Below are 10925 nucleotides of genomic sequence, written 5' to 3' on the forward strand. Positions count from 1 at the left end.
ACTTGGTAATACCTGTCAAAGTGACAAGTGCTGAGGCCTAAAGACCTAGCAATTCCACTTACAAGAATTCACTCTACAGAAACTCACATGTGAAAAATGACATGCATCCAAACATAGCACAGCATAGCAGCTGAAGTGGAGAGGAGTAGAAAAGGGGATAAATGCCAGAAATATTTTGTAAGTTGAGCCAACAAGACTATGGGGTTAGGGAAGAGAGGGATCAAGAATGACACCCAGATCCAGGCCTGAGCAACTAAATGGATGGTGGTGACTTTTACTGAAATAAATGACCTCTTACTTATCTATCTCACCCCAACCAGGTGAGCTCATCTTCAGGACTGGGCGCAATGCCCAGCACAAAGGGAGCACCCCTAAAATATTGGTGGAGTGAATGAAATGACTGTCCCCATTGGGCAGAACCAGAACCAGGGTGTGGAGGTGAGAGCAAAGCAGACTGTATGCAGGAAAAGGAAATGCTACGACAGCAGCCAGTTATGCCATAGGGTGTGGGTTGCTGGTGTGGGGGGTGGGCTCCCTGTGATGAGGGATTTAAGCAAAGGGCACGTGTTGGGAGAGTGCATGAGCGGGTCAGAGGACAGGTGACCTGAGGTCAACACTAGCTCTAAGATTCTGGTTTACAATGATTTGCCCAACAATGCCCAACTCCATCAACGTGGAAGGCAGGAAAGAGGTTGTCCAGTCCAGCCCCTCCACTTCCGCTTTCCGCTTTCGTGCACATAAGCATCACCTGAGCTTGAGCAGAACAGCACAGCAGCCCCTCACTCACACCTTCCAAATGCACGCTCTCTTGCCCAAACCAACTGCTCTGAGCACACATCATTATCTGTGAGCAAACATCCCTGCCCAGGGACCAAACAACCCGCTTTTGTTTCCAAGCCAAAGGCCAAGGGCCAGGGGCCAGTGCTGGGGAATAAATGTGCTTTCAGTTTAAAAATGTAGAAGTGTGTTCTCGCTGAAACCAAAAAGGTGGGCCAAATTCTAAGGTTCCTTTATATGATTTTTCTTCCTTCTGCTTCTGTTGACCACTGTCCTCACTGATTTCTCTGGTGAATCCTTCCACCCTGACTAATTTCCCCTTCTCTGATGCCTAAAACTGGACACTCAGAACGATTCACAGCTGAGTGGCACCCTGAGACGTTTTCTCACCCGGGTTGCCTCTGAGCCAGGCAGCTGGGTGCTGTACAAAGATTTAGAGCTGGAACCTAGATTTGAGCTCCAGCTTCAAATCTTATCTGCCTGATGACCTCTGCCAAGCTGCTAGTCAGGCACCTTTATTTTTTTCATTCAAGGTTTGTCCCCTTTCTTTCTTCACAGGAAGTTAATGGCATCAGGGAAAGTTGCTTCACTGGCCCTGAACAGTTGCAGAAGCCAGCATCTGCTGTGGAAAAGAAATATGCCCTCACCTGGGCTGGTTGTTTGGTCTGCAGAGGAGAAAGGAAGTGGAAGAAATGCCTTAGAAAGATCTATTTTTATAGGACTCTGCTCAAAGCCTTTCTAACTGGGCCAACTGGACATCTGGACAACCCATCTCACGCCTGAGTCCAGAGCAAGGCCATTTCCGGAAGAACATCTAGTCCTTTCTTGGAAATCGAATACAAGGAAGGCTGGAACAAGAGCCTCAAATTGGGCTGGGTTGAGAGGTGTCAGTAAAATACAGGCCAGGAGGGTTCGTCACTGGCGAACTCCACTGACCCAACACCCAGCCTCTCTAATTCCTCCCCACTTGTCAGCCCCCATCTGGAAGGGGACTCTCTTCAGGGGTCTGGGAGCCTTTCCCCTGCAAAGATCCCCAATCTGTCTGGGACCTGCTTGTCTTTCCTGTCCTATTCACCATCTCCCTTTTCAAGCAGCAGCTCCAGAATTTGTCAGACATTCATTTTCCCATTTCTTTCAAAAAAAAGTTAACCTTCTCAATGAACAGAGCTGAGTCTTAAAATTTCTCATTGCTTGTTCCAAACCTACTCCTCTGTAGCTCTGGCCTCAAAGCTTCTTAGAATATGATTTCCAAGCAGACGTCAGAAGAACTTCCGCAAAATTCCTGGGTAAACGGGTTGGTTGGCCCAACCTTTGCCAGATTCTAAATATGCTGCTTAGCCAAGAGGGGGCCCAGTTTGGTTGTGTGGGGCAAGTTCCTCAGCTGAGATGGGAATTTGGACTTCACCTCCTGCCGCAATCAATCCCTGTGCCACAGGCTACACCATCAAACAACTGTGTTCCTACCTAACCCCTGTGTTCATTCATTCAAAAATATTCATCGAGCAACTGCAAACTGTGTGGTGTAAGGACCCACTCAGAACTGCAGGGTTGGTGGTATAAAGAATATATTAAGCTGAAGACATCTGAGATTCAACAGACACGGAAAGAAGCCTTCTGGGAGCTTCCCTATCTGACTAAAGGCAGAAAAGTTCTAAGAAATGAAGACTGACATCAATTCTCTCTTTGGGGTGGGTCTGCTTCCAGGAAAGAGACCAAGAGTAAACCTACCATAAATCCCCTTTCCGGAGGAGTTTTATGGCCCTGAAGAAGACAGAAAGACCACTTGTATCTTTATAGGTACAAGCATTATCACAAACACTCTTATGTCCCCTTTGTTCTCCTAAAGAACCATGTTTGTTCTTCGCAGGCGCCTTTTCTCCCGCTTCTCTTTCCCCTACTGTTAGATACACAAGCCCTAATTCTAACCTCTACTTTGAGTTATTCAACATTGAGCACTCCTGTGCGAAAATAAACTTTTTTCTCTTGTTAACCTGTCTTTTGTAAATTGAATTCATAGGCCTCCAGATACAGAACCTCAGAGGGTACACAAAACATTTCTTTCCTCCCCAGGTTTTACCCTCCAGTTCTTGGCAGGGCCTGGAGCCCCTAAACCCACCGAGCGCAGCTAACCTCTTGATCCTAAGACCTTAAGGCCCTTGGGGGTGTCCCCGTTCCTAGCCTTGCTCTCCTGTCCTTACAGTCGGCAGAGGAACTCCGGGGGCCATGGGCCTTCAGCCAGAATCCACTCCTTTCCCAGCATATCCACAGGTCAAACAAAGATACCTGTCTTTCAAAACTTTAGATTTTAGAGGCTATTTATCTTTCTAGAATCTAGAATGCTGCATAACGCCCTGGGGGGCTTCTGCCAGACCATACAGTGGTCTTTGACCAGGGGAGCTTGGGCCACAAGTCAGACCCCTTCAGAATCACCAGCAAGGTGACTTGCACAAAAGCCACCTTTCCCCAATTATCCAGCTCAGAACCGCTGAATCAGATACTCCCACATTTCCTAAAGGCAGACATTCATTCTCGGAGATAGTACCAGGGTTGCCTCTCAGATAGGAGTTAGCACTGCACCCCACCCCTCCCCCAGCCCCAAGGCCCTGCCAGAAACAAGAAAATAGTGTCCCAGGGAGCCCAGACCCTTCAAGGCTGCTCTTGGCCACACAAAGACCCAGCGGAAGCTTTGAAATCACCCCTTGCAATTGCATTCTTAGCCAAGGGTGGCCTCCTCCTCGTCTGCCACAGTCCGGGGCTGGGGGGAGGGCATTCTTCCGGTGATCTTTGTGTTTGGGAATGTAAAGTTGAGATGTGTGAGGCATCCATTCAGTTGGAAATAAAGCTCCCGGAGTGAGTCGATCCATACAGATAGAAGTGAAAATCCTCAGCTCTAAGGTGACCACCCAGGCCAAGAAAATGGGGGCGCTCCCTTGGGGGCAGACACAGGGAGAAGGCAGAACCTGTGTTTGCAGCTGTGGGGTATACGAAGGTGCCTTCCCTCATCTCTGCCCAGTTCCCCCGATACTCAAAGGAGGAAAAGCAGGACGAAACTGAGAGGTTTTGAGTGCCTACTAGCCAGAAGGTGACATTAGGAAATGAGAAGGCCATGGAGTTCTGAGGTCTCCAAACTGGGATTGACTCTGGCTCTCCCATTTTGGGGGCCCAGTGCAAAATAAAAATGCAAGGCCCTTTGCTCAAAAATTAAGAATTTCAAGACGAAAACAGCAGAGCTTTAAGCCAAATGGAAGTCCTTCTAAGGGAGAGGCCTTATGGGAATACACAGATCTCACACCCTTGAAGCCAGCCCTAAGGTGACCTTGGGGAAATTCCTTTCCTTCCCTCAGATTGCTTGTTGTCATTCGGAAGACCCTACTGGCTGTGCCATTTGTCATGCGGGGCAGCCTGCGGGGGGGCCTCTAGCCCCGCTCCCCACATAAGAACGCAGAATATAATGAGGCCAAAAAAGAACACCCACGGAGCCATAGGTAGGGGTGTCATACCACTAGTCTCACTGGAGGCTGGATCCACAAGACCTGCAACCTGCTGTCCGCTCCTCTGCCTGCCAACCAACCCACTGATCAACCAACGCAGCCGCTGCAGTTACATCAGTGGCTAATGGCTAACCGGTAACAGCTGATGGCCAACTAGTCACAGCTGATGACCATCTACTACTTGAGCCAGCACCTTTCCACGTGAGGCCCAGACTGGAAACTACTCTCCTGGCTCTGTCCCCACACCCTATCCTTTCTTTATTCACAAGATTGTTGTAAATGTTACCGAAGCATCTTGTTCTCAAGCTGTTGCTGAACCTAGGACCTGCCTCCTTTTCAAAGAGCTTCACTCAATGTCCTATTTCAAGACTCCCCGAATCTCCACCCCACCCAAGGGATTAGACAATTCACTTTTCTCATTTTTTTCCACAGATGAATTTTTAGCCTCATATTTTCCCTCCAATTATAATACTCAAGAAGGTATTAGAGCTACTGCTCCTTATTGGGGAAAAAATTCTTATTAGTCAATCATGAATTTTAGAGGATGGAGCAAAATAATACTTTTCCTGTAAGGGCAGGCTTGGATGGAGACCCACACGTCCCTTTTTCTCTCTGGTATCCCTTCCTCTCCCCTTGTTGTCTTCTCCACCCTCCCTGTAAAACTGGCTCCACCCTGGCAGCTGCACTATGTCAACATAGGATACGTACTAAACTATGAGAATTTTTTAGTTTATTTGAGCCAAACTGATGACAATTGCTGGGAAGCTGAATCTCAACAAATTGAGAAAATGTCCTAGAGAATGGCAGTGTTGCAGCTTATTTTATACATTAGAATCAAAGGAGGAAATGCAAGGAGGGTTAATGAAATACACTGGTGGTAGATCAGGGAAGGAGGAGAAAGCAAAGTGGGGAAACCTCTGGGATTAGATAAGAAGTAAAACAGAGAGACACAGACTTCTTTCACATTGGTGGGTGCAGGATGGTTAATAATTCACATTTACAGAACATAGAAATGGTATTAGGGAAAAAGAGAACAATGAGAGGTGCTGTGGCCTCATGCTCTGGTGCTGGTGGGTGTGGAAAAGATTCCTCTGACATTTCAAAGGTACGTTACCTTAGATGCAAAAAGACAATAGACGGGTTCACTTAAGGTAAAGATTGACCTTTGTCCAGGAAACTACAGGTCTAGAACGTGACCACCACCACGATATGCTTTTAGTTAGGAATTTTTATGTTCAGACCATCCTGTTTGGTTACTTTGGGTGTCCGAGTTTGTAGGGCCCACCATGCTAGCCTACCCTGAGCTTATCAGGTTTAGTAACTGGACCCTTTTTTGTCCACACCTGTGTGGTCCACAGACATGGGATCTTGTTCCAGGTTCCATCCTAGGAGGGTGGGCAGGGATGAGAGCTCTAAGGGGCTCAGGCCTTTCAGATTCAGCAAGGTGAGAGTCAGCAGGGCAGCAGACCTTTCTCATCACCTCTGCCAATTTGGCTGTGCTACATTATTATGCTGAAAGACCTCTTTCCTATTAGGATGGGAAAGGAAGGAAGATGGAGAGCGTTACAAGCCACAGTTACAAGCCACAGTTGATCCAGATTACTTATCCATTCTTGCAAAGAGGTCCTGAAAAGTTACAGATGATTCATTAAATTCTCCATCCTCATGCTGAGCAGTTACTATCTGCCAGGCCTAGTGCTAAATGCCAAAGGGAAATACACGTGACCAGAAGGAGCTGCAAGTCCAGGAGGTAAGTAAACTCATTCAGGACTAACTAGGCAGATGATGACACATTCTAACAAAGACCACTGGCTCTCAGAGAAAAGACCAACAGTTGGAATTGCACACATCACATTCTATGCCTCTCTTCTTCCTGCTGTACCTCTAATGCTTTTCAATGCCAGGGTCTCAACAGAACTCTGAAAACCCACTTTCTCCTTGAAGTAGCAAGTGGAGGCCCTGTGGGGACAGAGCCAGGAGTGGAGTTTCCAGGCTCTCGGCCTCACGTGGAAAGGTGCTGGCTCAGGTAGTAAATGGCCATCAACGGTGAATGGATGGCCATCAGCTGTAACCAGTGAGCCAATGGCCACTAATAGAACTGCCGTGGCTACGCTAGCAGCAGATGGGGGCTAGCAAGAAGATGGTGGCTGAGGTAGCAAGAGCAGGTTGCAGTTAGCAAGTGAGGTTGGTTGGCAGAGAGAAGTGGACGGCAGGTTGCAGATCGTGTGGCTCCTGCTTCCTGTGTCTCCAACCCAGCCACCAGCGAGAATATAGTGGTGTGACTCCCCTCTCTATGGCTCCGTGGGTGTTCCTTTTTGGCCTCACCATGTCCTGGTTCTTATGTGGGGAGCGGGAGCTGAGACCCTGCATGACAGGCCCACTGGTTACCTGACCTCCCTTATGAATTGACAACTCTTTCTTGCTCACTCCAAGAATCCTGACCACTGTCCCTGATGCTGTTATTGAAATCTCCAGCCTGGAGCCACCAGCTGCCTACTAGGACTGCGTTCTAACTCATATCACGCTGCTCAATCATCAGGGTGCAGGCCCTGCGTCCCGAACACTGGGTACCCCTCCTTGCCACCCCCCAAAAGACAGGCCCATTTGTTAAAGGTGCCTTGAGCCATGTCTCCCCAATGCCAGGTTTAGGGGCCTACTTCCCTCAAGAGGCGAGTGTGGACCCCTGTCATCACAAATCCCTGGGCCATCCCCAACCCCTAGCAGGCCTCTCTATTTCTGCTCTTCCTGCAAAACTTCTCCCATTGGAGACTTGGTGTCATGCAGGGTGTCACGTGGGGTCTCTGCTCCCGCTCCCCACATAAGAACGCAGGACATGGTGAGGCCAAAAAGGAACACCCACGGAGCCATAGAGAGGGGAGTCATACCACTATAGTCTCACTGGAGGCTGGATTCACACGACATGAGACCTGCTGTCCGCTTTGCTGCCAACCAACCGACTCTCCTCAACTCGGCCAACTAGTCACAGCTGATGACCATCTACTACCCGACCCAGCACCTTTCTCCGCGATGCTGAGAGCCTGGAAACTGCTCTCTGGGACGCTGTCCCCACATTTGCCTGTAGCTGCTTCTCTTCTTGCTTCATCTGGGCACTCTCACCTTCAAATTACAGTACTGTGCTGTGGACGCCAGAAGAGAAATTCATTTGAAGTGAACCCGAAGAAGAAATTTATCTGCTGAGATGGACTCCCCATGGTCAACTGAGGGCCCAAATTTTATAAATAATGAGAGCCTAGCGGCGGGCCATCTGCGAACAAGAGCTTCTCACTTACCCTGTATACCCTTAGGAACCTCCGCGTGAACTCGGTTTCCTGCGCTTTGCCCACTTGTTCACGCCACCGTCTAAGTCAATTCACACAGGAAGTTCCTGATTTCTCCTTTTGACCAAGGAACTGAGATCTGCCCGGTCCAATCAGAACTGCAAAATGAGAGCGCATGCGTCTACACCGACCAATCAGAACTGCTCTATAACAACCAATCAGGACGCATACTGGAACCTGGGCGGGAAATTTCTCTATAAAAAGAGCCTCCCCTTCCTATCAGCTAGCTCGCTTCCGGCTTTTCCCGGAGGCTGCATCTTCCCGCTTTGCAACTGTTCCCATGACTACAGTCTCTCCGTTTTCTAATACTCCTTTTGGGAATTTTTGTTGGGAGTGCCCATTTCACAGTTGGGAGGATGAGGCAGAGTCAAGCCTCCCACTTGCTGTTTGCCGGGAGCTATAGCTGCCGACTGGGTACCTGGAAGCCCAGGCCCTGAGGGCAAAAACAGTAAATCCTGGCTAGGGCCGCTGGCTCTCGGGAGAAGAAATCTCCTCAGCTGTGAGCAGTGGGCAGCTCCGGGCTTCCCGCACTCCCCTCAGCAGCAAGCTTGAACTGGGCGCAGGCCCCCAGAGAAGCAAGCGCACCGGAAGCGGCCTGCAGCCTCCCAGCGGACCTTTCAGACCAGTGTTTGTTGAGAAAAGAGCCTGCGGGAGAGCAGGTGACAGGTAGGCTGCAAATGGATCTCTTTGTAGGGAAAAGCATCGCTATGCATTTAACTGCGAAAGGGGTTCAGAACAGGCCTCCCCAAGTTGTGCCACTTTGGCATGTGAATTACTTTGAGCTGAAGGCAATGGAGACCCTGCGCGCGTTCATAGAAAACGTTTACCTCTCCCTTAAAGAATTTAAATTTGGGGTCTTGCCCGTAATAAGACATCGCCAGATACTCTTTTGACCTGTCTTTAGGGAGGGAAAACTTCTACTTACTGAACACCTGCTCTTATCATCATGCGAACGACTTTCCTCCCCTCTGAAGCCCCAAAGTACCTTACCTCATCTTAGCTCAAAATGTCACATGTACCTCATTTTCCCTTCTGTCTCTGAACCTCCCATGTATGTGGGCTTCTCACACATATGTATGTGGTTAAATCTGGTCATTTTATCTTGTCATCTAACCTCCCGTGTCGATTTCATTATTAGACCAGCAGAAAGAACCTTCTCGCCTCTTCCTCCCCACTCTCCCAGTGACGTTTCCTCATTAGCCCAGGCTGGTCAGCTCTTCCTGCCGCCTACCCCCACGCCTATCCCAGAAGGCCGGTTGGCATGGAACATGGGCACGGAGAGTTCCTTTCCAGCGTGGCAATTAGATCCAGACGTGGGAGCAGATGCACCTTCTCAGGGAGGCCAGACCCCAAGACATTGGCAGAGACCACAGCAGCTGCCCATCGCCAGCAAGGCTGTCAAAAGGAAGTGAGGCGTGGGAGCCGGGCCCTTGGAGGGGCCACCACAGGACCTGCCAGGCGACCATCAGGTCTTGGCAGAAAGAGAAAACTTTTTTGCTCTTATAGAGAGTAAAGAGAAAGGCAGCATGGCCGGGCAGGCCAACTTCTGCCAGTCTTCAGGGGGCGGCGAACAAAACCCTTTTTTTCTCCAGATCCTCGAACCCTCTGCCAGGCCAAACCATTGGTTGGTTCTTTCCCAGCTCCCTTGGCACCGGGAGGTGTGGTGATCAGAGCTGCCCAGAGCCCATTGAGGAGAGGCCCTGAATAGGCACATCCAGGAGGCCCAGGCGAGCTGATGCCCCCTCCTGGAGTCCAGGCCGCATGGGCTTTGCATTCTGAGAGGCCTGCATTCACCATCCAGGCTCCATAAGCCCTGTGAACCCCCGGGTTTTCTTATTTAACATAATGAGGCAAGGCCATATTGTTAAGTAAAAAGGCAAGATACAGAATGCATGTGTAGTGTGCCACCACTGGGGGGACATAATATTTATACACTTTTGCTCATGTGTGCGTAAAGTGTTTCTGCAATGATTTAAAGGGGCGGGGAGGGGCTGTTTGGGTGGCCTCCAGGAGGGAAAATTGGCTGGCCAAGGAGCAGGGGAGGAGGGAAACTTTCGAGTGTAACTTTTTGAGCTTTAAATTTTTGAAAATTTTTGATGACTATATATTAAGAAATAGAATTTGAATTAGGTAAACAAAACACAAGGGAACAGTGAGTACCTCACTGACTTGCTATGAGGATAAACCTACCACGCTATCTCTTTTGGGTACAGTTTATCCAATGTTAAGTCCTGCTTCTAAGTACCAGATTACTTGACAAAGTTGCCATAGAGTCAGGCTGAGATCCAAGGATTTGGCTGAGGTTAGAGGTTAAGATCCTAGGGAAACCATAAAGCATGAGGTTCAGGTTCAATTTTTCTTTCAAGAGCATTGGGTACTGAAGGAGTCTGGTGCATCTTCTAGGTCAGGGGTGTCCAAACTGCGACCCGCGGGCCAACTGCGGCCCGCAATCCGTTGTTAATTGGCCTGCAGCAAATTCCAAAAATATATTTAGTTTACTTAAATAAACCAGGTGAGGCAATACGTACTTCACCTCAAGTGAGTGGCCCGGCTGTTGGTGTATTTTACCGCATATGACCCTTGGTGAAAAACGTTGAAAAAAGTTTGGACACCCCTGCTCTGTTTACTACAGACTCAAAGTGTATGTGTATGTCTTGCCCAACCAATTCCTCTTATTCATTGACTGTCTCTTAGGGCTCCCATTTGCTGCTGTGTGACCTTGGGCAAGTTGTTTAACCTCTCTGTGCCTCAACGTCCTCATATATAAAAGTAGGGAGTAAATATAATACCTACATCATAGGGTTGTTGTGAGAATTAAATGATTTAAAATATATAAAGTGCTTAGAAGAGAGTTGGCACATAGTGCTGTGTGTGAATTCTCATTCTCAGAGAAGAGTAGCATGATGGAGTTGGGCAGGTTTGGTTTTAAGTTCCCCCTCCACTGATTACAGGCTGTGTGACCTTGGACAAATGACTTAGCCTCTCAGAGATTTAATTTTTGCATCTGCAGACCAGACCATGAAGCCAATGAAGCATTGGGACCCCTCCTTTGCCAAGGCTCTGTACCTAATTTTGTATTTATAGTTGAAAATTTTTTTTTAAAGAAGTCCCCCAATTGTTTAAGTTTCAGGGCCTCAAAAACCCGGATCCATTCCTAAGAAGGGTGATAAAATAATAGTACTTACCACATGGGGTGGTTGTAAAGATTAAATGAGATAATGTATTTAATGACCTAAGGTAGCGTCTGGCGCACAGAAAGCCCCTACTAGTATATAGTAGCGACTTCTTTGGAACATACGAAAGTAGAGCTTGCTTTCCT

Source organism: Rhinolophus sinicus, linkage group LG13 (genome assembly GCF_036562045.2).
Source record: "Rhinolophus sinicus isolate RSC01 linkage group LG13, ASM3656204v1, whole genome shotgun sequence".
NCBI lineage: Eukaryota > Metazoa > Chordata > Mammalia > Chiroptera > Rhinolophidae > Rhinolophus > Rhinolophus sinicus.